Source organism: Macaca nemestrina, chromosome 5, assembly GCF_043159975.1.
Source record: "Macaca nemestrina isolate mMacNem1 chromosome 5, mMacNem.hap1, whole genome shotgun sequence".
In the NCBI taxonomy this organism is placed as follows: Eukaryota; Metazoa; Chordata; class Mammalia; order Primates; family Cercopithecidae; genus Macaca; species Macaca nemestrina.
The window spans coordinates 146,512,897-146,536,859 of record NC_092129.1 but is presented as its reverse complement, the minus strand read 5'-3'; the positions used below and the strand labels follow the sequence as shown (position 1 = coordinate 146,536,859).

The following is a 23,963-nucleotide window of genomic DNA, read 5'->3' as shown; positions in this document are numbered from 1 at the left end:
ATTTTGTGAGTCCTCACAACACTGCAGGCAGGTCTCTGTGCACATATGTGCTCATCTACTTCTCAGAAACAGAGGGGTGGGGGCTGGTATCACCCCTGCTGCACAGATGAGGATAACAAGTAGCAGGGAGCAGAGCCAGGGTTTAAACAGATCCCACAGTTTTAGATTTTTTTTTTTTTTTTTTTGACAAGGTCTTTCTCTGTCACCCAGGCTGGAGTGCAGTGGTACAATCATTGGTTCACTGCACCCTCCGCCTCCCAGGTTCAAACAATTCTCCCATCTCAGCCTCCCAAGTAGCTGGGATTACAGGTGCGTCCACCACCACGCCCAGCTAATTTTTGTATTTTTACATGTTGCCTGGCCATGTTGTCCAGGTCGATCTTGAACTCTTGAACTCAAGTGATCCACCCACCTTGGCCTGGAATTACAGGTGTGAGCCACCGTGCCTGGCCAGATCCCGTGTTCTTAATTCCTCCTACCAATCAATTACATTAGTTATATGATACTGATAAATTGTCATTATCAATGTAATTCAAGCCTCTGCTGAAACAGTGGTGATCTACTTGGTATGATTTCAGAGACAACAGGAAGGTCCTTTACGCATAAGAAACTAGACGCCTTCCCACCCAGCTTCGAGTCACTCACAATTGCACAACTCGAGCTCCATCCTTTTCGCCCATGACTTTGAGCCCCGTTGAAACGAGATCCTGCCAGGTGTTTCTCAGTCTTCTAATGCTCAGGCCTGCTTTTCGTGACACAAACAGCTCTGTCCCTTTCTGTAGTTCCGATTATGAAAACAAAAGGTTCTTCCCACATGTAAAATTACACAGTACTCTTAAATACGTCTTCTCGAACTCCATTGCCCCATCCCAGACTCAGGACTAGCCTCCGGCGCGCTTACCGCTGTCTCTGCTTTCCGCACTCCCTGCAGATTTTAGCTCCCATCTCGTGTCCTCTCTCCAGCTCCTCCTGCCTCCTGCATGTTGGTTTCACCATCCACTCACCAGCCCCGCCGATGGTGCCCTGGCCTCCCAGTTCTTTGACCTCCTCTCCCCAGTGATCTTCTGGGGCTCAGCACTCAGGTTCACCGTCAAGCTTGAGCCCTCCAGAGAAGCCACTGTCAAATGTCTTTCCGGCTCCTACCTTGAAGCCATCGCCCCCTCAGGGCCCTACAGTCTACTGACCTCACCCCCATTCAAATCCCTACTCCCTCCTTTACCAGCCTAAATTCCAGGGTTAGTTATTCTAGTCCCTACCTTTTCTGTACTCTCCCCTCTGCATCCCAAGCTGGACTGTACTCGCTTGGCAAAAACCCCAATCCAGTTAGATCCAGCTCTCTGCCAGCTCTGCCTGGTCTACTGTGTGTCTTACTTGCGTATTTTATTACCTCTGACGCCCCCACCAGCATGTTGACCCCACGGGGACAGGGGCTACGTCCCTGCTACTCTGCCCTAGCAGCCAAAGAGTATCTGGTACATAGTAAGGGTATATTCATTAAAGTATATAGTTGAAGAACGATTTTTTTCCTGGGTGTGGAGAAGGATCTGAGAGCAGGTTTACCATAGTATCTGGAAAAAAGTAGAGGGTGGAAGTTGCATTGTGTCCAAGGGGGCTAGAGGAAGGTCGAGGAGGCAGGTATAAGGAGGCAAAGCCCAGGGGCTCCTTCAGTTTGCCCAAGATAATGCCACCATTCTTTCCTAATTAGCTCTTTTTGGTCTGAGAGAAGATCTTAGAAGAGTATTTCATTCTTGAGCTCTAATCATAGGATTCTGAACCTTTACTAAACTGTTGCTTCCTCCAGTCTTGGTTACTCAAGGCTCCCGAGCCAACTTTTGGATGGCTGTGATTATCTGGGATGTCTCAGGAGTGACTAACCATTTACCTCTTCCAAGTTCTGAATTTTACAACAGGAAATTGAGCCCAGAGAACAGAAGGACACATGGGTGCTGCTGGTAGAGCCGGAACTGGAACCCAGATCTGCCTCCAGTCCCCGGCTTGTCTGCCACCGTGTGCCATGCCCTCTCTCTGTTGTCACATGCAATCACTTGCCTGATTGTCCACACCCTTAAAAGAAGCAGAGAAAATGTTTGGTGTAATCCACACTGAACACTCAGATGAACAATGCTGTGGGAGGGAGATGGTTAAAAAAAAAAAAGGAAAAGAGAAAGAAAAGAAAAATGCAGCGGAGAACAGATTGAAGGATCCGACAAGGCTCTGGTGAACCTGCAAAACTTACTTCCTGGGCGACAGCACAGTTCTCGGGACTCTGCATGTAGCACCTCATCTACTCCTCCAGCAACCCTCTGAGGAAGGCTGTTATTATTATGTCTATTGTATTGAGACACAAGGAAGTAAGGAAGTTGTGTAACCACACACATTGTTAGGAAGTGACAGAGCCTGAACTCAAACCCTGCTTGACTCGGGCTCATGCTTTATAACCTTATTCTTTAGGTGTCTTAAATGCTGCATCAAAATTGCTTTTCAATTTTTTTTTTTTTGAGACGGAGTCTTGCTCTGGTGCCCAGGCTGCAGTGCAGTGGCGCGATCTCAGCTCACTGCAACCTCTGCCTCCTGGGTTCAACGATTCTCCTGTCTCAGCCTGCTGAGTAGCTGGGATTACAGGTGCATGTGACCACGCCCAGCTAATTTTTGTACTTTTAGTAGAGACAAGGTTTCGCCATGTTGGCCAGGCTGGTCTTGAACTCTTGATCTCAGGTGATCTGCCCACCTCAGCCTCCCAAAGTGCTGAGATTACAGGTGTGAGCCACTGAACCTGGCCAACTTTTCAATTTAAGCAAACTTCCCCCCCAGAAGACTGAGTCCTATTGAGAAGAACTTGATCTTCTGAAACAGGATGGGTGTGGGCAAGGTCGGTACTGCTTGTTGCACTGGATACTGGCTGCATATCTGCCCTAGAGAGGCCCAACAGGGAAGGTGCAGAGACCAGGGGAGAGGGAACTTGCTCTTACAGAGTCCCACTTCATGCCATGTGTTTCCGTCCGTTAGTGCTGCTTAGTTTTCGCTAGGGGCCGAGTCATGGGGTCCCACAGCTAGGAGGTGGTATAACCTGCACACTTTCTCCTTCAAGAGACTTCCCAAGGCTTGTGTTACACAGGACATGATTAAACGTTACTAATAAGGCATTTCTGGGTCGTGAGCTTGGGGTTGGAAGTCATCTCAGTACATCCCAGCTGAGGCTCTGACCTTACATTCTTCCTTTTATTTCCTGAGAACTAAAAAATATTATACACACTGGAGTTTCCACTGAGATGAATAAAAGAGTTGGAACCAGCTTATCATCAGGTTTTGACTCCGAAAAAGGAAACAACTTGTTCTAATTTGCCAAACCTTAAGTCAAATACAGTTCTATTTTTAACCAAATTGTCCACAAGATTCCAAATTTGGCATTTTTTCTTTTTAAATATTAGTGAACTGATGTGGAGTTTCTAAACAGAGGATGCCCAGTGTGGCAGAAAATAAAACAATGGCCTTGGTGTTGGGACTCGTGGGTTCTGGGCCTGGCTCTGACTTAGGCTTGTGCTGTGACTTGGAGCAGGTCACCAGCCATCTCTGGACCTCAGCTTCAGTACCATGGAAGTAAAGGGTTTGTGTGTGATGAACTCTAGGCTCCCCTGAGATCTAACTAACATTTTAGGATAGGAACATGGGCTCTGGACTCAGACCATGAGAGTTTACATCCCTGTTTCGTCACTTACTAGCTGGTAAGTGAACAAGTTGGACAAGTTGCTTAACGACTCTGAGATCCAGTTTCTTCATATGTAAAACAGAGATTGATATTATCTCTGTCCTAGGGTTGCAAAGACAGAAGGAGAAAATTCATATAACTTGCTTAGCACAGAGTTCAAGATGAACAGAAAACGTGTTCAATAGTGGTTAGTCATTACAATGATGAGTTCTTTATATGCTATTACAAACAAAGGAAGAAGCAGACCATAAAAATCTGAGCCTCCGGCCGGGCGCAGTGGCTCACACCTGTAATCCCAGCACTTTGGGAGGCCGAGGCGGGCGGGTCACGAGGTCAGGACATCGAGACCATCCCGGCTAACACGGTGACACCTCGTCTCTACTAAAAATACAAAAAATTAGCCGGGCGTGGTGGCAGGCGCCTGCAGTCCCGGCTACTCAGGAGGCTGAGCCAGGAGAATGGCGTGAACCCAGGAGGCGGAGCTTGCAGTGAGCCGAGATGGCGCCACTGCACTGCCGCCTGGGCGACAGAGACTCCGTCTCAAAAAAAAAAAAAAAAAAAAAATCTGAGTCTCCGCCAATAAATGTTTATCAAGCACATATTCCTGATTTGCGGTGAATGCTTTTGGTTGGCTACCCAAACCATTCCCAGCCCCTTCCTTGCCATCTGCAACCACAGAGATTGGAAATCCAGATATTCTCTTTCCTGGCCTTGTTCTGCCACGTGATCACGCTTTGGCTGTGAGATGTGAGCTACTGGGTGGCTTCTGGGAAGTCTTTCGTTCCCTGCTAAAGTGACAGTCCCAAGAGAAGAGCCCCCGTGGTCCCTTCTGCTTCTCCCACCTTAAATATGAATACTGTATGTTATTTGGAGCTGTGGCAGCAGTCCTGTGATCATGAGGCACAGTCACAGGAAGGAAAGCCCAAAAGCTGAGAATATTATGGTGTAAGGCTGGAAAGAGCCCGGGTGCTGGGTGACATTGCTGAGCAGAGAAACCAACCCCAGCAGTTATTGGGTGTTAGACTTTTTGCTCTGCAAAAATACCACCACCACCCATGCTTATTTAAGCCAATGACAGTTGGGTATCTTATTCCTTGTAGCTGAGTTCATCCTGTCTCATACGTCATTCGACAAATATTTATTAAGTGTCTACTAGTGGTAGGCACCATTCTAAGTATAGTTCATAAGAAGAGATAACCATCTTTAAGTTTTATAGTCTATTCAGGGAGACAGGCAAGTTGTTGTTTTAATGCAATAGAAATGTAAGAGGCAAGCTGGGTGCGGTGGCTCACACCTGTAATACCAGCACTTTGGGAAGCTGAGATGGGCAGATCACGAGGTCAGGAATTCGAGACCAGCTTGGCCAATATGGTGAAACCCCGTCTCTACTAAAAATCCAAAAATTAGCTGGGTGTGGTGGCACATGGCTGTAATCCTAGCCACTTGGGAGGCTGAGGCAGGAGAATTGCTTGAACCTGGGAGGAGGAGGTTGCAGTGAGCCGAGATCACGCCACTGCACTCCAGGCTGGGTGACAGAGCAAGACTCCATCTCAACAAAAGAAAAAAAAAAAGAAATGTAAGAGGTGGTACAACTGAAGTCTCTATATGTTAGCATAGGGGCACAAAGGAGGGGGTAAACTGTTCTGTCTTTGTTTGTAAAGGCTTTTTTTTTTTTTTTTTTTTTTTTAGACAGAGTCTTTCTCTGTTGCCAGGCTGGAGTGCAGTGGCGCGATCCCAGCTCACTGCAACCTCTGACTCCCCGGTTCAAGTGATTCTCCTGCCTCCGCTGCCCAAGTAGCTAGGATTACAGGCATACACCACCAGTCCAGCTAATTTTTGTATTTTTAGTAGAGCCAGGGTTTCACCATGTTGACCAGGATGGTTTTGATCTCCTGACCTCGTGATCCATCCGCCTCGGCCTCCCAAAGTGCTGGGATTACAGGCATGAGCCACAGCGCCCGGCCTTCAGAACAAAAGGCTTTCAGAACACATACTTCATTTTGCTCACCAATGCATCTCCAGCAAGGAGAGAAGGGGAAGGGGCCGTTTCTAGTAAGGTAGGGAACCAACAGTTCTGTCTCAAACTTCCTCACCTTGGGTCTCCCGAACCCCTCACTTCATTTCTGATACTGCCACTATTCATTCATTCATTTAACTAAGCATTCATTCATTGCATTAGTCAGCTTTGGCTAGATCTTTTTGTTTTTTTGGAGACAGGCTTTCTCTGTCATCCAGGCTAGAGTACAGTGACGCCATCATAGTTCACTGCAACCTAGAACTCCTGGGCTGCTGGGGTAGGCTTCTCTGCTTAGCAATGTCATAGTAGATGCTTAATAAATACGTGTTGAGTGTGGTAACTGTTACTTCTGTTCATCCTGCACAAAGGATGATTGCTCTTCTATGCCCTTTTGAAGCTAGGTGTAGCTATGTGACTTGCTTTAACCAGTAAGATGCGAGCAGGAGTGATGCATGTCAAGTTCAGGTGGAAGCATTTCAGAGCTGGTACAGGTCTTTTTTTCTCTTCCCCCTGTTGCCAGTGAAGGTTTAGTTGATACCATGGCCAAATATATAAACTTGTTATTCCAAGCTACTGGTAGTTCAAGATTGTTTGTTACCACAACATAGCCAGGGGGTGGCTCACACCTGTAATCCCAGCATTTTGGGAGGCAGAGGTGGGAGGACAGCTTGAGGCCAGGAGTTCGAAACCAACCTGGGCAACATAGCGAGAGACTTGTCTCTTAAAAAAAAAATGTTTTTTTAAAATTAGCCAGGCGAGGTAGTGCAAGTTGTAGTCCTAGCTACATGGGAGGCTGAGACAGGAGGATTGCTTGAGCACAGGAATTCTAGGTTGCAGTGAGCTATGATGGCATCACTATACTTCAGCCTGGATGACAGAGCAAGACCCTGTCTCCAAAAACACAAAAAAACCTAGCCAAAGCTGACTAATGCAATGAATGAACGATTAGTTAAATTAATGAACGAATAGTGGCAGTGTCAGGAATGAAGCAAAGGGGTGGGGAGACCCAAGGTAAGGAAGTTTGAGGCAGAACTGTCAGCTCCCTATCCTAATAGAAACTGCCCCTTGCCTTCTCTCCTTCCTCCAGGCAGAGGCTGCGTCACGGTAGAGATGGAAAATGCCAAATGAGGGCTTTCCCAGCCTCCCCTGCAGCTCAGGCATGGATGCATGACCCAGTTCCAGCTGGCAGATCCTGAGGGCTTTCTAGAAAGAGTTTTTTCTCCTCAATAAAACAAATAGTCTTGCTGTGTAATCCACTGCACATTGAGTTTTCTGTAACTTGCAGCCCAAAGCAGCCTAACAGTGACAGCATTGATTGCTGCAGTAATGCAGGGAGAGATGAGGCAGCCCTGAACACAGACCTTCATGGAGGGGAGAGAGAGGTGGGGATGGAGTAAGGAAGGCAGGAAGCGGAATTGGTAGGACTTGGTGAACGATTGGGTTCAGGGGTTGGGCTGTGTGTGTGCATAGCAAAAGGGGTCAAAAAACACCCGGGCACATGTCAGGGAGCCCAAGGGAAGAGACAGGTACTTAATGAAGACACCAACTCCACAAGACAGTCTATCTGAGGACCAAAGTGTGCTGTAGGAGTTGTGAAAGGAGGGCTGAGGATTCAGGGGAAGCCTCGTGGAGAGAGCAGGACATGAAGCATGTCTGGGCTTCAGATTTGAGTGGATAGAAGAGATGGTAATGTCTAGGTAGGCCCTTCCTGGTATATCTTAGACCAAATGTTACAGCTAGTACTTCACAAAAAATCTTTGCCTTGCAATTTTCATTTTTAACTTTGTTTCAACAATTTTCCTTTGTTGGACAGAAAGGCAACAGAGGGCTGGGCATGGTGGCTCACGCCTGTAATTGCAGCACTTTTGGAGGCGAAGGCTGGTGGATTGCCTGAGCTCAGGAGTTCGAGACCAGCCTGGGCAACATGGTGAAACCCTGTCTCTACCAAAATACAAAAAATTAGCCAAGCGTGGTGGCGTGCTCCTGTAGTCCCAGCTACTCGGGAGGCTGAGGCAGGAGAAATGCTTGAACCTGGGAGGCGGAGGTTGCAGTGAGCCGAGATTGGGCCACTGCACTCCAGCCTGGGAGACAGAGTGAGATTCTGTCTTCAAAAATCAATCAATCAATCAATCAATAAAGGCAATAGAGGGGGAAATCTAGTTCAATACCAAATATACTATGAATGTCAACATCATTTAAAATATGGCTACTCAACACAGCATTGGGTGGATACACTGTAGATCATTTTACTACTCCCTTACTCTGCAATGTAGCTTTACAATGCTTGAATAGTTAAAATAATGCTGCGGGGAGCTCTTTTGTTTAGTTAGGTTATTTCCTTAGAATATATTTCCACAAATGGGATAACTAAGTCAAAGAAATATTGAAAACAGTGAGTCTCACCTAAGACACGACTGTTATAATTCTTGATAATTTAAAAAAAAAAATTTTTTTTTTAAAGACAGAGTCTTGCTCTGTCACAGACTAGAGTGCAGTGGTGTGATCATAGCTTACTGTAGCCTCAAATTCCTGAGCTGAAGCAATCCTCCTGCCTTAGCCTCCCAAGTGGCTGGGACTACAGGAATGCATCACCACATCCGACTAACTTTTAAAAAATTTTTAGTAGAGACTGGATCTTGATATTTTGCCCAGGCTGGTCTCGAACTCCTGGCCTTAAGTGATCCTCCCGCCTCAGCTTCCCAAAGTGCTGGGATTGCAGATGTGAGTCACTGCTCCTGGCCAGAATTCTTGATAAATAGCAAATTGCTTTTTAGAATGGTTCTATCGTTGCACATGAGAATTTTGTTCAACATTTAAAGTGCAAGACTGGCTAACCTGAACCAGGAAGAAGTTAATGTGTCTTTTGGCTGTATTCTCACCATGTGAGCTCAGCCCTCAGCACTGTCCTCATCTTAGATTTCTTACAGTTAGGGTATGCTGCTCCCATTCTGAGGTCATATGGTCTGAATACAGAGCTAAAGTCGTAGCTACTGTTAACTGAGCTAGAAAGCAATATGTTTTCTCCCCTTATAAAAAAACAAAATTGGAAGCCTTTATTAAACAGCTAAACAACCATTAAATAGCCAAGTAAAGAATGCATCATGAATTGTTTTTAAAAACAATTTAAATAATAAATAATACTTAAATTTAAATAATACTTAAATTTCTTAAAAACTAATTGCTTCTGTTCTTTTCTCACTAATCATGAATTCTTTTCAATCACATCCTAATCTCATCCTGGTCTTGGTTCCCTAATTGATTAGATTGGGCCATCCTAGGATGGGTGGGTGGCTCACACCTATAACCCCAACGTTCTGGGAGACTGAGGTGGGAGGACTGCCTGAACCCAGGAGCTCGAGACTAGCCTGGGCAACATAGTGAGACCCTGTCTCAACAAAAAATTTAAAATATTAGCCGGGCGTGGTGGGGTGCGCCTGTAGTCCCAGCTATGCTGGAGGCTGAGGCAGAGGATCGCTTGAGCCCATGAGTTCAAGGTTGCAGTGAGCTATGATCGCACTACTGCATTCCAGCATAGTCGATGGAGGAAGACCCTGTCTCAAACAAAAACAAAAACAAAACAAAACAAAAGAAAAAGAAAAGAATGGGCCATCTTAACTGGAGTGGACTTTAAAAGTCCTTGCAGGCTGTAGGGACGGGCCTGGCTTTCTCCACCAGGAATTTGTTATTGTGGCCATTGGGTCTACCTAACTCTGAGCCTTGGATTCAGGCCCCTCTCAGGGGCTGAGACCTCTCTGGGCCATTAGTAGACAGACAGAAGCGGCTGCTTGGGTGAACTGGATTATCATTTCTCTCCTTCTGGGGCACAGGACAGCCCTGGGCATTGAGAGAGGAGCACGATCCAAGTAGAGACTGCAAAAGGATGTTCAAAGGGATAGCAGGGGCTTGTCTCCAAGTTTAATTGGGCATCAAACGCCTGCATCATTGAAAACAATAACATAGTGCCTGGACAATGAATTGCAACTTCTTTCTCAACTACGGGACTAATCATAACTCAATATAATCTGTCACTTTACTTTGCTGAATCTTATTTCCTCTTCTATACCCAGAGGTTTTAAAAAAATCGAATGCCTGTAATCCCAGCACTTTGGGAGGCAGAGGCAGGTGGATCACTTGAGGTCAGGAGTTCGAGACCAGCCTGACCAACATGGTAAAACCCCTTCTCTACTAAAAAAATACAAAATTGGCCAGGTTCAGTAGCTCACACCTATAATCCCAGCACTTTAGGAGGCTGAGGTGGGTGGATCACCTGATGTTGGGAGTTCGAGACCAGCCTGACCAACATGGAAAAACCCCGTCTCTACTGAAAATATAAAAAGTAGCTGGGCAAGGTGGCTCATGCCTGTAATCCCAGCTACTTGGGAGGCTGAGGCAGGAGAATTGCTTGAACCCGGGAGGAGAAGGTTGCAGTGGGCCAAGATCGTGCCATTGCACTCCAGCCTGAGCAAAAAGAGTGAAACTCCGTCTCAAAAAAAAAAAAAAACAAAGAAAACCCCCCAAAAAAACCCAAAACGAAATTGGCCAGGCATGGTGGCACACGCCTCTAATCCCAGCTACTTCGGAGGCTGAGGCAGGAGAATCACTTGAACTCAGGAGGCAGAGGTTGCAGTGAGCCAAGATCGTGCCACTGCACTTCAGCCTGGGCAACAAGAGTGAAACTCCGTCTGAAAAAACAAACAAACAAACAAAAATCTAACTGAGAGCATCGCTGTGAAAGCCAAATGAGATGATTCTGTGAAGGTCTCTGAAATAGCAGGCTGAGAAATTTAGTAGTAGTAGTTTTTTCATTAATTACAGTGCCGCTAACATCTCTATTGCAGTTTATAGCTTACAGGAGTCCTTCTCAAACTCTAACATGCATATGAAACACCGAGGAGTCTTGCTGAAATGCAGATCTTAGATTCAGTAGATCTGGGCTTGGGCTGAAATGTTGCCGTTCACATACCACACTTTGAGTACCAAGAGTTTCCAGCAATTTGCAAACATGAAAATTTCTAATAGTAGGTTCCTAGAAGACTTCTAGTCACCAGTTGTTTGTGTATCTCACTTGTTATACAGTCAAAATAGCCTGGGCCTTTAATATCCTACAGGTGATATAATTGAATGATGCAGATTTTTAAGGTAGGAACTAGGGTCTACACAAGATTTTCCTAAGTGTGCTTGATATGTCAATGGATGTTACTTTAAAAAGATGTGGTCAGCCAGGCATGGTGGCTCACGCCTGTAGTCCTAGCACTTTGAGAGGCCAACGCAGGAGAATCCCTTGAGCTCAGGAGTTCGAGACCAGCCTGGGTAACATAGGAAGAACCTGTCTTAGAAAAAACAACAACAACAACAACAAAAAACATGTAGTCACATACATTTGGTGAACCTTAGGTTAAACAAATCAAGCCAAATTATTTACTTCAGAGTGTTATCACTTATGATGCTCTGAGAAGTTACCCCCACATTTATTTGTTTATTTAGTTTTGAGACAGAGTCTCACTCTGTCGCCAGGCTAGTCTGCATTGGTGCAATATTGGCTCACTGCAATCTCCACCTCCCAGGTTCAAGCAATTCTTCTACCTCAGCCTCCCAAGTAGCTGCGACTACAGGCATGTGCCACCAAGCCCAGCTAATTTTTGTATTTTTAGTAGAGATGGGGTTTCACCATGTTAGCCAGGATGGTCTCGACCTCTTGACCTCATGATCCACCCAACTCAGCCTCCCAAAATGCTGGGATTACAGGCATGAGCACTGTGTCTGGCCTACCACATTTCTGAGGTTTGATAATTTCGTCTGAAATAAACAGACAGTAGACAGACTAATAGAAGAAAAAGCATACCAATTTATTAACATGCAAATGAATGGGAGTCACACAAAGCTTGAAACTCAAAGAAGGGCAAGATGATTAAAGCTTAAATACCCTCTTCATAGGGGAGAGGATGTAGGGGGATATAGGCAATTTTAGAAGAAGAGTAAATGATTTTTAGGGGAGATAAATAGTTCCAAAGAACAGAAAATAGCCTGGGACAAATTTTGCCTGGGCTCTGGGTGTGGTGTCAACTCTAGTCTTCCTTTTTGCAATATGCGTCAGTTTCCTCCAGTAGGTGAAATATGTGGAGAAGGGATTCACAGCAATTAAATATCTTCCAGAGGAACCTTTAGGTAGAGAACTTCAGAGAAAACCCTTCCCTGCATTTGCTGCTCCCCAGGTACTCTCAGTCTGAAGTCCAAAACAGCATACTTTAGGATATCATTTTCTGAACCCTAACAATGCTTTATTTCTCATATTAGTAACATAAAATCCAAACAGAAATTGCTTAAATAAGGATATTTTATTTTTCTCCCAATACAAAAAGCCTGGCAGCAGGGAAATTCTAATTAATCCAGTGGCTCAGAGACATGATTAAAGACCCAGATTCCTTCTATCTTCTTGCTCAGCCATAGATGGCACAGCACGTAGGCCTTGTCCTCAGTATGGCTATCCTTGTGACCAGAAGTTGACTGTAGCAAAATAAATGTTACATCCTGATGATGGCCAGAGGCAAAAAATGGGTTATTGCTTGTTTTTTTTCTTTCAGATGTTGTATTTTTCAGTGCTAGAATTCCCACTGAGGTCTTTTTACAGTTTTTGTTTATCTGCTGAGATTTCCCATCTTTTAATTCATTGTGAGCATATTCACATTTACATTCTTGAAAATGTTTATAATAACTGCTTTAAAATTTTTGTCTGTTAGTTTTTACATCTGGGTTATCTCAAGGTTGTTCTCCATTGACTCCTTTTTCTCTTTTGTATGGGTCACATTTTCCTGCTTCTTCTAATGTCAAGCATCTTTGAACTGTCTCCTGAATATTGCAAGTGTATAGTGTAGGAACTCTGGATTTCTTTTGGTCTTCTGAAAAGTATTACTGTTTGTGTTTATTTGTTTTAGCTAGCAGTTAACTTGGCTCAACTCTCAAACTGCAAATGCCCTTCCCTCCGCTGAATAGGAGCTGAAATCTTTATCTTATTTTTTTTAATTTTTGTAGAGATGAGGTTTCGCTACATTGCCCAGGCTGGTCTAGAACTCCCAGTCTCAAGCAATACTCCTGCCTCAGCCTCCCAAAGTGCCTGGATTACAGGTGTGAGTCACTGTACCTAGCTGGGAGCTGAAATCTTAGTTTAGATCATTTAGCCTTAGCCACGCAGCTTGGAGTCTGTCCCGCACATGTGGGGTTCAGAGATTTGAGCAGAGTCTATACACAGAATTTGAGGCTACTCATTTGTGGCTCCTTCTCCTTTCCAGGATTTCCTTCCTCACTTTCCAGCTGTGTAGTCACCAGAACTCTGTCCTCTGATTTTTCATGCCAGTACAAGTGTGAGCTTTATATCCTAGTTTTATCTACCCCACATGTCCCTGACTAGGGGCTTCCCTCAGCAAAAAAACTAAAAAAAAAAAAAAATTCATTGGTATTCCCTTCTTCCAAGTATTGACTCCCCTCCAATATCCATGACTTTTGATTGCTCTTCAGGGTTTTCATAGTTGCTTTTCATAATTTTGTCATGTGGGAGGTTTGTGGTCCCATGGGAGCTACTCAGCCGCTACTGAATGCAAAATTTTTGTTAGTGTCTTTTTAAGGAGTGAAGACATCTTTCTCAGAATTCCCCAGCAGGTTTATTCTCTGTCTTATGGGCCAGAATTGTTTTCATCTGCTCTTTCTTAAACTCCTTTGTTCTGGGGTCTTTTTGTCCTGGGGAGGTTGGCTGCCCCAAAGAAGGTAAACAGAATTAGGACTTGTTTAGTTAGGAAGAAAGGGACCAGAATCCAATGAAACTTGCCACACAGAACTTTTCAGTGCCTTTAATATGAAGGTTTGCATTGTCGCTCTCCAAGTGCTTATCCCAATCTCACCTGCAATCGTCCTTAAACATACTTATTTGATTTAGAAGTCTTTTATCCACAGAGATTTGTCAGGACTGGTCTGAACTTCTGGAAGCAGCAAGGTTTCAAGGCCACCCTTTAGTTACAATGCTCAGTGTGCTACCCCACTATGGCAGTCTGGCCAGCAGGCTCTGAGATGTATCACCATTTCCAACTCATCATGTGTTATGAACCGCAGCAATGGTTCAGAGCAAAACTTGAGGTCTGAACCAATTGCTGGAACAGACCCTCCTGGTGACTAAGTGAGTATTTTCTCAGTTTTGCACAATCTGTTCCTAGAAGGTGGATTTCTCATGAAAAATCCAAAGACAAAGGGTCTTTCCTTGGAACTACAGCTGAATTTAGGACTCCGGGCTTTATTCTGCTAATTATATTTAAGCTAAACTAAGCTGAGGAGGTGGTGACTTTCATGGGGTTATTGCTTTGCAGGTTATCTAAGGAACTCCCCCAAAACCATCGATTATCTGCTGAAAGCAGTTAAAACTATGTTTAAAGAAAAAAAATATTGAAAAGATGATATAAATATACTAATAAAGACTATTTTGATAAAGAAAGATCCCCGTAGTCCCACCACACAATGGTTTTCATTGTACAGTCCCTCTCCACACACCCACATTTTTATGTCCTATATTTCCTTGATTATAAAATGCTATCAGTTTTAAGATCCAACATTGATTTAGTAAAAGTTTTTCAGGAGAAAAAAAACACTGCAAGAACCTAATAAGAATGACCATTAATACTATACAGCCATAAAAAAGAACAAAATCATCCTTTGCAGCAACATGGATTTAGCCAGAGGCCATTATCCTAGACAAATTAACTCAGGAACAGAAAACCAGATACTGCATGTTCTCACTTATAAGTGGGAGCTAAACAGTGGGTATTCAAGGACATGAAGATGCAACAGTAGATACGGGGACTACTAGGGAGGGAGGGAGGAGGGCAAGGGTTGAAAAACTATTGGGTACTATGCTTAGTACCTGGGTGACACGATCAATTGTACCCCAAACCTCAGCATCACAAAATATACCCAGGTAACAAATCTGCACATGTACTCCCTGAATCTAAAATAAAAGTTGAAATTATTTTTAAAAAAATGAATGACCATTGAGGCCAGGCTCATACCTATCATCCCAGCACTTTGGGAGGCTGAGGCAGGAGGATCGCTTGAGGCCAGGAGTTTGAGACTAGGCTGGGCAACATAGCGAGACCCCATTTCTACAAAAAATTTAAAAATTAGGTAGGTGTTGTGGTGTGCGCCTGTAGTCCTAGTTACCAGGAGGCTGAAACAGGAGGATTGCTTGAGCTCAAGAGTTCAAGGCTGCAGTGAGCTACGACACACCACTGCACTCCAGTCTGGGTGACAGAGTATGACCCTGTTCCTAAAATGTAAAATAAGGATAAAAAAATAATAAAATGGCAATTGACGGTGAGATACATCTTAATATCAGAAACCTTACAACATGAGGGGAAAATATGTGCCTTAGGATTGAGAAATATATGGAAAAATATATTTATTTTACTTTACTATGTATCAGGAAGTGTTTTAAATTATTTAATTTTTGAATCAGAAACACATTCACATGGTTCAACATTCAGAAGGTGCAAAAGTATTGTCAGGGACAGGTTTCCCAGCTCTCCATCTCTTGGTCCCCTCCCCAGAGGCCACCAATGTTTTCAGTCTCTTGTGTCTCATTCAGAGGTAGTTTATCCTTATATCTGCAAATGAAGTCTTATGTTCTTTGCTCCCTTTTTTACACAAATGGTAGCATATTATACACCTTCTTCTGAACCTCATTTTTTACCTAAAATATCATACAGATGAATCCACATCAGGTCTGTTTTGATTATTTTTCTTTTGTTTTTCTAAGATTACATCATAAGCATTTCTCTATCTTTCCACATGATTGTTTTCTGGGGCAGGGAGGAGGGTGCAGGCTCTGTCGCCCAGCCTAGAGTGCATGCAGTGGTGCCATCACAGTGCACTGCAGCCTCAACCTCCCGGGCTCAAGCGATCCTCCTTCCTCAGCCTCCCAAGTAGCTGGGACCACAGGCATGCACCACCACACCCGGCTAATATTTCGTGTATGTCTTTTGTAGAGGTGAGGTTTTGCCATGTCCCCCAGGCTGGCCTTGAACTCCTGGGCTCAAGCAATCCTCCCTCCTCGGCTTCCCAAAGTGCTGGGATTATAGACATGAGCCACCAAGCTTGACCACGATCATTTTAATGATCATTTTTAATGATTGTTCAGTTCTGTGAGGTGACTAGACCACAATTTAATAAAAAATCCCTGTTGTTGGACACTTAGATTGTTTCCAGTGTTTTGCTATGACAGAGAGCACTGTGATGACCATCACTCATTCAACAGATATTTTTCTGACCACCATGAATGGCAATCCTCCTGCGTACCAAAGTGTCTTCCCCTAAGGGGCTTACAGTCAAACAGCAGGAACAGCCGGGGAAGTAAATAAGGCACAGAAGTGCTCCCATCCCGCAAAGAGCCTCTGAGGACAGTCTGGGCTCCCACATGAGGAAAAGGGAGGAAAGTGTTGATGGGTTTACCTAGGTGTTCAGGCCAGTGTAAATTAATAAGTTAGGTTACAATTCATTCATCAGGCTTGAGAGTTTGGTGAATGTGTGTCCACCTCAGACGCAGTTCGAATCTTCATGCACTGACCATATCACTGTCCTAGCTCCTAGCTGCACTAAACTCACGAAAGTGAGAAATAAAGAATAAAAACAATTAACACTTTGTAAGCACTTGCCATGTGCCAGGGGAGGCAAGTTTAATTATTTTCCCGTTTTCTAGATGAGAAAACTAAGGCACAGAGATGTCAAATAACTTGTCAAAGGTGCAAATAACATAGCTGTGTCTTGAACTAAAGACAGCCGGACTCCCTAAGTGGCCATACTACACGGCCCTGAGAAAGGCAGCTGGACTTAACCCTGGCGGCACATCTTGTCTTTGCTCCATGGATGCTGACCCCATCCCTTTCTCTTCTTTAAACCAGGGTAAACTCAGGGTGCCTTTATTTCTCGTTTATTGGATGAACATTTTCCTAGGAGGAGCATGGCTTTTTTTCCTCTGGGGAGAATCACCTGCCAGAACCTTTGAGATTGGGATTCTCCTCCTCTACTGCAGGTTCTTCCAACCCTGCAGCCAGGCAGTGCAAGGACAGTGAGTGCCTAGGGGTGACCCAGACCTCACACAGGTGGTCCTGGAGCTACAGAAGCCCAGGCTGATCCTCTGGCTCAGACCGTCCCACCTTCCATCCACTTTCCCCTGCCCCCACCTTGCCCACCCCACTCCTGTCCCACAGACAACCCTCCCATGCCCCCTGCTCCCACTCTGCCCTCAGTCCCCAGACAAAGCAAGCCTAAATCTCATCAGCCAGGCGGGGCTACGCAGCACATGTAATGAAACCTCCTGCCCCATTTCTAATAATTCATTTTCTTCATAGCTATTGGAACAAAAGGCCCTCTTCACCTCAGAATATTCCAAATGCCAAAACAAATAGCAGCGCACGGAAAATGTGACCATCCACAGCAATCCTTCTTTGTTTACTGTAATGGAAGTAACAATGAAAACAACAGAAGAGGCTGGCAGTGAAAAATAGGTTTCCCTCCATTCGCAAGCCCCAGTCCCCTCCTCAGAAGTAACCATCCTCAGCAGTTTTATTTCTGAAATGTTACGTGCATATACATAGAGAAGCGCTTCCCCTGCCTTTTAGACATAAATGGTAGCATACTATATTGCTTGAATCCTTGTTTCTTTATCGTTATTTTTCCTTCTTACCAATATATCTTGGAGAACTTTCCCTATGAGCACACCCAGGTCCACAATTATTCTTTTCAATAGCTGTAGAGAATTGCATTATGTGGCTATACCATCATTCATTTAACTAGCTTGCCATTGATATACTTTTAGGTTATTTCTGGATCTTTGCTATTACAATTTATGCTGTATTTAAAAATCCTGTGCATATATTTTTGGAGGACTCCTATGAGTATTTCTGTAGAATAAATTCCTGCAAGTATTGATTTTAAATAGACGGTGCCAAATTGCCCATCAGACTGCAACATTTTAAAGGAGACTGAATGAATAGCTTAGACTTGATGGTCAAATCATTTAAAATAACCAAGACTTTATTTTATATGGGAGAGAATCCTGATGCCTTTAAAACATAAACCATTAACACAAAAACATAAACTATAAAAGAAAAGAATGATACATGTTATTACACTAAAATTTAAAACCTTGTATCACCGAAGACACCATTAAAATGTTGACTAAAAACCGCACACCGGGAGAGGATATTTGCAATGCAGTCAACGGAGCCGATATTAGTACCAACGTCTACATGTTATTAACAAAAAGACAAACACTTCCCCCGCCCCGCATTCCCAAATGGAAAAAGGCTAAGAACAAGCCATTCAGAGAAGAGGAAACTGGAACAACCAGTGAACGAAATGGTGCCCAGCTTCACCAAAAAATAAGGAAAATGTAAATTAAACAACAATGAGATAGCATTTCGCACCCTTCAGACTGGCAAAACATTTCAAATCTGGCAATAACAAGAGAAGTGACGTGATTAGGTCTCTTATAAACACGCAGTGGGTGTGGAAACTGGCACGCCAACTCTAGAGAGCAATCGAGCGGCTCCTTGTAGAAATGCCCACTGTACTAACCACGCTTTCTCATTTTGTGAATTTTTTTTTTTTTTTTTTTTGAGGCAGAGTCTTGTACTGTCACCCAGGCTGGAGTGCAGTGGCGTGATCTCAGCTCACTGCAAGCTCCTCCTACCGGGTTCACGCCATTCTCCTGTCTCAGCCTCCTGAGTAGCTGGGACTACAGGTGCCTGCCACCGCGCCCGGGTAATTTTTTGTATTTTTAGTAGAGACGGGTTTCACCATGTTAGCCAGGACGGTCTGGACCTCCTGACCTCGTGATCCGCCCGTCTCGGCCTCCAAAAGTGCTGGGATTACAGGCGTGAGCCACCGCGCCCGGCCTATTTTGTGCATTTTTGATGTTCTGGCATTTGTGGCCTCACTGATGAGGGAGAGGCTGCCCCTCCCAGGGCTACCCCATTCTTAGAGATGGCAGAGGGCTGGGGTGGGTGGGGCAGCAGCGCCTCTCATATGTAAACTAGCCTGTCCAGAGCCCATGCTCTGATCCACCCTCTCTATCTGGCTCTTATACTCCAAGAGGCAAAATCACCCAGAGCCAGGCACCCGTCAACTAGAGACCACCCCTATGACCCAGAGCCCGCCATCTTGATTTGAACCAACCAGTCCTAAGCTGCTTCCCTGCCCCGACTTGCCTTATCCACGGAAAACACTGTAAAGGCTCTGGGCTGTGCTCTCCTTTTGTCTCTTCTGCCCCCTGAGCGAAACTGGGGCTTTCCCATGTGGTCCTGCATGGCAAGGAAATGTAAATACGTGTAATAGAAATCTCTTCAATGGCACTAGCCTCTCCATGTGGTAACTCAGTCACCTTCGTCAACTGAAGTCCTGTGGGTACCATTGATAAACCCACATTGTGACCTGAGAAATTCCTGTGCAGGGCCAAGGAAGGATGTACACAAGAGCATTCACTGTGGCATTGCTGGGTACAGCAAAACACTAGAAACAATCCAAATGTCCATCAGGAGGAGAATGATACATGTTGTCCCGTGGTCTCATAATGGGTCACCAGAAAGCAGGAAAATGGAAAAGACTGGAGCCAGGGATCATAATACTGAGTAAAAACAGCAATTTGCAAAATAAATGCAACGTGTTTGTTTATGTGAAATTTTTAAAAAGGTTTATAAAACAATAGTATATATTGTTTACAAAACATATCCATGTACTGAAAGTATAAAAAACATGGAAGGGAAAGAGTCCTTTCAACCTGGAACACGGTTCTCATAGGAAGGAAAGTGAAGGGTGATACTGATTAGGAAACAGTTTGAGGAGGTTTCACCTTTACTTGTGATGTCTCATTGCTTTAAAACCAGGGAAATAGCTGAGCCAAATGTAGTAAAATGTTAAGACTTCTTCAGTCTGGCTGGTGGGTATATGAATGTTTGCTGCACTAGTTTGGGTACTTTACGCTAGAGCTCTTTCATTATGAGAAAAAAGATACCATTTAGGCTGCATGAATAATCTCAAGGTCCTACAAAATAACAACAGCTCAGGAAGCCAGCAAGCTTCTCCACTGTGCCCATCTCAGCTGTGTCAAACTTTCTCCTCTCTCCTTACATCATATCTTTAAAACTTCCTGACTTTTTGGAAATGTCTAAACACTTCTACCCCCATCATGGATATGTCTACATGTTTGGTCAAGTATTCAAAAATTAAGTCACACACCTCAAAAGGCCAGTGCTACATTGGAGGGCTGTTTAATTAGTTATCGGGACCAGGCTTGGTGGCTCATGCCTGTAATCCAAGCACTTTGGGAAGCTGAGGCAGGCGGATCACCTGAGGTCAGGAGTTTGTGACTAGCCTAGTCAACATGGTGAAATCCCATCTATACTAAAAACACAAAAATTAGCTGGGCGTGGTGGCACATACCTGTAATGCCAGCTACTTGGGAGACTGAGGCAGGAGAATCACCTGGACTTGGGATGTGGAGGTTGCAGTGAGCCGAGATAGTGCCATTGCACTCCATCCTGGGCAACAAAAGCGAAACTCCGTCTCAAAAAGAAAAAAGAAAAAAGTTATCAGACCCCTACCCAGCCCAGACAAAAGGCTAAGAACAAGCCATGCAGAGAAAAGGAGGGGTAGGGAAGAGAAAAAATATCTACTTCTCGGCTTCTAACAAAAATAAGTTGGTAAACAATTTCTAAAAGTATATAAAAATTTTCAAATTAAGTTCTTCAGAATTTTCATGAATCAGAGTTATTTTACCTACAATAACAAAGTATCTATACCTTAAAGTATTTCTTTTGTTTTTACTAAAAGCAAAAGGCATATTTCATTCATTCTCTCAAAATAAGGGCTACATTTTACTAGAAATATTTAAGAGCCCTTGCATTGGCCATGAGGTTTTTAGCAGCAAATATCAAGGGAACAGTGACTAAAAGCAAAGACATTGAGTTATCTGTCATAATAGGAAGCACACACATGAATGGTGTGGGGGTTGGTGCAGTCACACAAGAATCTCATCCAGACCCAGGATTTTTCTTGCTTTCTTTTATACGATTTTTGGTGTTTTAGCCAGCCTTCAAATTTGCCCTCGATAATACCCACTCTCTGGTATTCACTTTTCCTACATTTTACCAGGGCTGGTCTGTGTGACCAATAGAATATAGCTGAGATTACATCAGAGGTTAGGTTATAAAAAGGCTGCAGCTCCTGTCTTGGGTTCACATGCTCTCCTTCCCTTGTTCTCTCTCTTACTGTCTTCATCTCTCACTGAAGAAAGTCAACTGCCAAGTCATGAGCCACCCAATGGAGAGGCCCACTTGATGAGGCACTAAAGCTTTTGTCAACATTGACCAAGAACTGATACCCACTGGCAACCAGAAGGGTGGGTTTGGAAGTGGGTTCTTTAGCTCCAGTGGGCCTTGAGATGACTGCAACCCTGTCAATTAGCCTGAATGCAACCTTGAGAGACAAGAGCGAGAACCACCTGCTAAACCATTTGCAGTTTCCTGACCCTTAAAAATGGTGTGAGATAATACATGCTTGTTTGAAAGTGCCATGTTTCAGGGTAAATTGTTATGAAGCAATGGATAACCAATACACTCAGTGTGTCTGCCACGTTTCCCCTGACGGAGGTAAAACAGCTGTTATAGATCCACACACCATATGATCCCAGGACAGTGTCTCTGGCAGGAAGAAAAGGGGATGGAGCTACCAGGGTCTTCCTATGTGCCTTTTACCTTTTATCAAGGAGGGAAATCTTTCCAAGAAGCAATCCAGCAGAGTCCCTGTTACTTCTCATGTCCAGGGGGTGGGGTCTGATGATCACCGTGAGCTCATGATTCACTCTTAGCTGAAACCGAGGACCAGGCCTCTCAGCTGCTTTACAGGGAGGTGAGCAAGGAGCAAGTGGGCCGGAGATGGCTGCTGGTAACCAGCAACAGTCTCTGCCAGCCTCCCACGGGCTCCGTTTATCTAATTGTTTGCACCTGGCATCCTTCATGCTTCGTATTTACTGTAAGCTGGACGTTAGGCCTCAATTAGATTCAGGTGACATCGTTTTGGCATGAATATTCACAGGTGATGTTGTGACCTTCCTACTCTACCGAATCAAGAAACTACCAGGTTCTTCACTAAATTAACATTTTCAGGATGTAAGCAGAGGGTGATACGCCATCAGGCAAAAGCCAATCTGGAATCTATGTGCATCTTTCTCCCCAGTATCTGTCCTGGGTGGCTTCACATATCTTAAACTTATGGGAAGTCCAGGTTCCTCTAGAAATTCATTTTGGGTTGTCTTGTTGGAAGTGTGTGTGATAAGCAATCTGTTTCTCCCACGTGATTTCCTGGGATGGATGAGTCATACAAGCAGTGTTAACTTCGTTAAAAAACACCTGCGAAGATCATGAGACGACTAAAAATCAAATGCAGAGATGCTGGAAAGCGATTCTTCCTCGATGTCATTCGCTTGAAGTTCTTAGGGCGTGAGCAGAGGGTCAGGAACGAGGGCAAATGAAAGGAACCTTCTCAGGAGTTTAGCACCCAGCAGAGGACAGGCTGAGGCCTGCTACTCACCAGCCCTTATTAGCTGTGGAGACCGGTCTGGCAGGCTCAGTCTTTGGGGTCCAGGTTAGCAGCTCCTTCACGGCCTTCCCAGGCACAGTCACGGATTTCTGGCTGACGTGTTTGCATGGAGGAGACTGTGCGGCACTGCTGTCTCCTCGTCCACAGGGAACAGAAACGTATGTGCATTCGTGGAAGTCAGCCAGGTCCAAGGAGGTGGGGACAATGGGGGCCATGTCAGGATGCACTGTCTCTGAACGGGTGGTGCATCCCCAGTGGCCCCAGATGCCTGCAGCTCATGTACAGCAGGTGGCCTTGCTTTCTGTTTCACTGGGATGACCCGGAAAAAGAAACTTATCCATAGCTGTCTTCCCCTTAACATGACCCCATGCCCTCCTCCACCGCTTACCCTTCTCTGCTGCTCAGTGGCAGGGGTCTCTGTCCTTGGTTCTGGTGCCATTCCTGCCCCCGCATGGACAGTGCCCATGTCTTGCTGTCATCTCAGATGCATCTTAAAGTAAAAGCATCCTCCACCCAGCTTCCCCACGTCTGTCCCAGTTTCCCCAACTCTGCTGAAGACAGCCCCACTCCTCCCTACCCCCAGGCTAAAAGTGAGGCCTCAGCCTTGACTCGCCCTGCCCATCCAACCAGTCCCTCGTCCTGAGAGTCTTCTGCAGCAATAACTTCATTAACTTGTCTTCCTGCAGCTGCCACCCTGGCCTGGCCACCATCATCCTAGGAGAATGGGCCACCATCCTCCTTCCTCATTCTCCATCCCCATTCTCATCTTCCTTCCAACGCTCTGCTGCTTGAGACCTCTCCAAGCTCCTCCTCATGTCGCATGTGGGCCTTCCCCTTTGGACCCTGCCTTTCTATTCCACCATATCTCTGGGGTCTATCTGTTCCAGAAGCCTTGACTCTTACTACCCTCTGATAACCTCAGACGTGCCGTGTGTCAGGCATCCTACAGCCATTACCTTTAGCCTTTACAGCTACTGTGCAGCATAGGAATGACAGTATTGTCCCTTTCACAGATGAGGAAAACTGAGGCCCAGAGAGATCATGCACAGGTCACACTGCCTGTAAATAGCAGAACTGGGATCCAACGTCATGACTCAGAAGGGCTCTCATCCAAAGTCCTTCATCCTGTGAAACAGGTCCCATTACACCCCTTCCCTCCTCTACCAGGGGCTCTTGCTGTGCCTTGTCCCAGTGCCCTGCCTGCTCCTCCCAGCTGCCTCCAGTCCCGCAGCCCACACCTCCGCACAGCTCCTCAGATGTTCCAGCCCACACTGCTCAGCCCTGCCTCTTAACTTTTCTGGCAGGAATCTCAGCCCTGCACAGTTCAGTACTTAATTATAGATTGCCTTGTACGGTTCTCTGCTTATTTCACATTTGCCTGTCTTTTTCCCAAGAAGCCTGCAAATGTCTGAATTGGGGATGGAGCTTCTATGTTCTCTTGTCCCCCCACACAGCACAGGGCCCCGACACAGCACAGGACTGGGCACACAAGCACTCAGTGGAGCTGACTTGACCTCCCAGGAAGGGGGCAGGGTCTCTGCTGTCCAAAACTGACTGGATTCCACCCTGACACACCCGCCCCCACCCCAGCAATACGCCTCAGATATC

At 45.1% G+C, this 23,963-nt stretch overlaps 1 protein-coding gene across 2 annotated transcripts in view; it reads left to right on the top strand.

The window, feature by feature from the left end:
* The window catches only part of LOC105474519 (patatin like phospholipase domain containing 1), a 73,213-nt gene that overhangs the window by 3,187 nt on the left and 46,063 nt on the right, over positions 1 to 23,963 (top strand). The gene's annotated exons all lie outside the window — the stretch shown is intronic.